Genomic DNA, 4,951 nt, shown 5'->3' with positions numbered 1-4,951 from the left:
AAGATATTCCGTCCAATGATTCACTTCCCAAATAACTAAAACAGCCGATGCTGTGCCTATCCAAAATAAGGAGCCAGGAATTTCCTCCACATCTCTCACACCAGTGCAGCGTCCCAAGGCTTTGGGGCGTCCTCAACGGCTTTCCCATGCCAGAAACAGGGAGCTGGATGGGAAGCAGGGAGGCCAGGATTAGAACTGGCATCCATATGGAATTCTGGCACGTTCAAGGAGAGGGATTTAGCTGCTAGGCCACTGCGCTTGGCCCAGGACTAACACTCTTGTATTGAAAGAAGAGTCAGAAAGTTTTAACAAAAGCCTAGGACTTAAAAAGAAGACTTGAAAAAAGAATGGGACCCTGTGTGATGACCTAATGGCTAAATCCTTACATGTTCTGGGATCCCATAGAGTGCCAATTCATTTCTTGGCTACTCAACTTCCCATACTGCTCCCCGCTTGAGTCCTGGGAAACTGGTAGAAGGCAGCCCAAATCCTTGGGGCCCTGCATCAACATGGGAGACCTAGAAGAAGTTCCAGACTCCTGGCTTCAGATCAGCTCAGCATCAGTTGTTGTTGTTAATTAGGGAGTGAACCAGTGAATGGAAGAGCTTTGTCTCTGCTCTCCTTTACTCTGTAGATCTGCCTTTCCAATAACAAATGAATAACATTAAAAAAGGGAAATGAAAAATGTAGTAACCAATATTTTTGAATCAACTATGTAAGATCGATGGTTTCACTAACAGACATCAAATGAATGAGAAAAAATAGTAAACTTGGAGTTAGAACACAAATATCTAGCTGATTGAACAATGCCATTTTTCCTTCCTTCCTTCCCTCCTCTCTCCTTTCTCTTCCCTTTCCCTTCTTTTTCCTTTTCTTCCCATTCGGTCTTTTCACTCCCCTCCTTTCTTTCCCCTCTCTTCCCTTTCACCAAGAAAGAAAACCTAATATCAGAGAATATTCTGAAAATAAGAAAAATCTATTGTTTACCTCACTGTAGATTCAGAGAAAAAGAAGAGGAAAATGTCCCTGGAATGGATGTTCTTTGGAAGATTCATGATGTAGAACCAATTATTTTGCAGAAACATAAACCCAATCAGTGAGATCCAACAAGCTCAAGCAAGATAAGCCCAGAAGTCATACCCAGACACATCACAGTCAAACTCAAAACTCGTCACTGTTTGCTTATTTCACTGGGCACTGCTGATCTGCATCAGCAGCTCATCGCCTGCTCTCAGGGACAGGCTAGAGACAGACAAGGTCAAAGCCATCCACAAACAGTGAGGACTCTGCTGGGAGTGCACTTATTCCAAAAGGCCAAACCAAAGACAAAGAGAACTGGACTCCATGTTGGAGGGGATAAGGCAAGTGGGAAGTGTGGGCTCTGGAAAACTTGAGGAGGCCAAAATTTCTTGGTTCAGTCTTTGTTGTAGAGGAGGAGCTAGAAGAAGTGTTGGTGTTGACTGGGGTGCAGGCCCTGGTTTGGGATTGTGGGAGCATGGAATAAAATCAAAAACAACAAACAGCTCTTTCAAGTGTTCCTTCCTGTGATCGAACCAAGGGTCTCTCTGGTGGAAAGTGAACATGATAAAAACTACCTCTCAGAATTATTAACCAGCACAGACTCTTGGGGCTCACACCAGAAGAACCCTGTAGCCACCGAGGGGATGATACAATGGTGTTCCTCAGCAAGAACTACCATATTTTGTCGAATCATTAAAAACCGACATTGACACTCGTTACTTCACATGCTTTGTGTGGAGCAAGAAGGACAGAAAGCAGCTCCCACCTTCTCACTTCCTCGCTAAGTTTCCTTTCCTACCTGTATGTAACTCAATTTTTCACATAATCATATATAAATCTTCAGAAAAATAAACATGTTGTCTTGATTGTGAAAGTTGTTCTTATCTGTGTCTTCCTGATTCTGTAATCATGGCAGGCTCATTAGTGCTCAAGCAATCATCACACAGATACACAACAGAGTATTTATTTAGTTAAAAGAGAAAAAGGCAAACAGACCAATCTCACATCTGCACTTGAAAGAGTTGAATGTACTTCATAAAATTGCCTCTTGGACTTTAATTCATTACTAAATGTGTGTGTTCATCTTCTCACATGCACAAAGCAGAACCTTGAGAAGTCCATGGTCTTTTCCATGAGATTTCTGACATTGAGACTTTCCCTGTGCCTGCTTGCTGCACTCAGGTAAGGCAATACAGAGTACCACACACTGAGTAACCTTTGCAAGCCCTGCTGACCAGCAGTGAGGAAGGGCACCTGCCCTTAGGACCTCTCAACCCTGAAGTACAGAACACTTGGGTTTATAAAGACAAAATCCACAAACCAGGAGGGGTTTAGGTAGACTGAGCTAGTGCAGAAGTACCTTAGGGTGACCATATTTTAAATGTTCAGAAAGTATGTATTTTTTTAAAGATTTATTTCATTTTTATTGGAAAGGCGGATATACAGAGAGGAGAAAGAAATGAAGATCTTCCGTCTGATGATTCACTACCCAAGTGAGCACAACGGCCGATGCTATGCCGACCAGAAGCCAGGAGCCTCTTCTAGGTCTCCCACGCGGGTGCAGGGTCCCAAAGCTTTGGGCCGTCCTGGACAGATTCCTGGGCCACAAGCAGGGAGCTGGATGGGAAGTGGGGCTGCCAGGATTAGAACCAGCGCCCATATGGGATCCTCGGCGTGCAAGGCAAGGACCTTAACCACTTGGGCCACCATGCTGGGCCCGAGAAAGTACGTATTTTTAGCTACTTTTAGTATATAAGATGAAGCAATTTAAAGAGGTGGCCATGTTTTCATTTAAGGGAATTTATACTACTGTGTAGTTGAAATTGTATATGTAGATGTGCAGATATAATACAGAGTGTATCTCTACTTTCAAATCAAAGGTGGACTCCCAATGAAACTTTTCTTTTTTTTTTTAATAAAGCAGACATGTTTATTAGTGCATCTTGGTCCTCACAGAGGAGCAAGCCCAGGCCCGGAGCACCTGGCTGCCACCACCCCACAAACACTATTTGGCCTGAGTAGGAGCACCATGGGGGGTTCTGGCACAAAGCCAGGGCTGGCTCCCCGACTCCACAAATACTGAGGTGTGGGTGGGCATGCCCAAGAGTGCACACCCCCATCCGGGGACATTGGCAGAGGGAACCTCATGCTTGGAGACCAAGGCTGCCTTGAGCTAGGGCACAGGCTCTGCAAGGCTGCCTCGCCCGGGCCAGGGCCCTCCCCAGAGCCGGCTGGCTCCTCCAAGCACCTCCTCCTCAGTCCCACACGTAAGGGTTTCTAAAGACCTGAGAATGTTTGCCATCTTTGGGCTCCGTGGGTGCTTGGTGACTCTGGGCAGCCATGTACATGTCCTTGGCCCGCAGGGTAGAGTTTGCACTGCCCATCACCTGGCTGTTGGCAGTGGCCTGCAGGAGGATGACATCATACGCTCCTTCAGCCGGGCCCTTGAGCATCAGGATCATCTCAGTGGGCTGGTACACGCTGGTCAACAGTTGCCCATTGTAGCTGCTGTACGGAGACACTGGTCTCTTGGCTGCTGCAGGCTCATCCATGGAAAATGCCTTGTCCTCCACAAACTTCCTCTGGCCAGGCTGCTCCTTGAGGATGGTCTCATAGCCCACGCCCCGGTGGGATACATGTCCCCTTGGTAGCTCTGCTCAGGGCTGGCCTTTGTCACCTGGGAGACCTCGGGGATGACATAGAAGAGAACAAAGGCCCAGGCATTGGCAGCGAGGGCAATGGCCAGAGTGAGATCTTCCCAAGCGGGGCTGTTGTGCTGCTCGTTGCCATAGGTGTACATGACAATCCACACCACCCAGATGGCGATGGAGGTGACTGTGGTGAGCAGTACAAAGACCCCATGTTTATGTAAGCATTTGAAACGGCCACACAGGGCGGGCCAGGTGCCCACGAAGCCCCCAGCAGCAACAGCATGACATAGATGAGCGCCATGACAAAGTCCATTTTGGCGATGGCGCAGGGCGAGGCCATGGCCCAGCTGGCACTACTGTTGCCTGCAGCTCCACCACTGCTCTTGCCGGCCCCACGCACCAGGTTGATGACCAGCCACTCCGTGTTGATGATGACTTCCACGAGGGTCAACAACAGGGACACGGGGAAGATGACCCATCCCCGCGGCCCGTGCTTCTTCCAGGCCAAGAAGTTCAGGGCAAAAACGTGGGCCACCAGGCAGGAGAAGCAGATGGCAAACAGGACTCTGAAGAGGAAGCGGCGGGAGGCGCAAGTGGAAAAGTCCGGCTTGACCACACAGGCAAACACAAGGCAGAAGAGCCCCAGGGTGAAAGAAGATCTGGGTGCCCAGGAGGCTGCGCTTGCGGCTGTCCTGCACAAAGGGCAGGCTGGCCACGAGGATGATGGTAAGCACAAACGTGATGACGACTCCCGCTCTGGCCACCGCCTCCAAGACGATGCCCCAGGTGCCGGAGAGGTCACACAGGGTGTAGTAAAGTGGGTTGAGGTCCGGGATATTGCCTGGTGGGGGACTCTGGGCTCCAGGCAGGAGGAAGAGGCACAGGCCCAGGCACACCAGCATGGCCCTGTGTGTCGCCATCCTGGCTCCCAGGCCAGGCTCCAGCTGGGACACACCACCGGCCTGGCTCCAACACGGCTTTGGAGCCAACTCCAACCCCAGGTAGGGCTGTGGCTGCAGTGGGAGGGACTTGGCGAGCAGGGCCAGGCCCAGCTCTGGCTAGGATGGCAGGGCCAGGGCAGGTGCTGGGGGCCTGCCTCTCCCTGGAGCCCCGGCTGTGGTAGCCGCAGCGCTTAATCGACCATGCCAACAATGTCAGGATACACTTTAAATGTAGAATGATGGGCTTATGCCTGCTTAGAAAGAACTCTACTATTGTAACAATATAGGGAAAATCAGTGTGGGGGCAGGACTTTGTGGGGGAGGGAACATAAATATCAT

The 4,951-nt window shown here is 49.7% G+C and overlaps 1 pseudogene; it reads right to left on the bottom strand.

Annotated features, from left to right (window-relative positions):
• Nucleotides 1-3,275: 3,275 nt before the first annotated feature.
• Nucleotides 3,276-4,591, bottom strand: LOC121161212 (annotated as a pseudogene).
• Between the last annotated feature and the right edge of the window lie 360 nt (nucleotides 4,592-4,951).

The sequence above is a fragment of the Ochotona curzoniae genome, unplaced genomic scaffold, assembly GCF_017591425.1.
Source record: "Ochotona curzoniae isolate NIBS_2020 unplaced genomic scaffold, NIBS_Ocur_1.0 contig_472, whole genome shotgun sequence".
In the NCBI taxonomy this organism is placed as follows: domain Eukaryota; kingdom Metazoa; phylum Chordata; class Mammalia; order Lagomorpha; family Ochotonidae; genus Ochotona; species Ochotona curzoniae.
The sequence above is the reverse complement of the archived record's forward strand: the minus strand, read 5'-3'. Positions and strand labels throughout refer to the sequence as shown.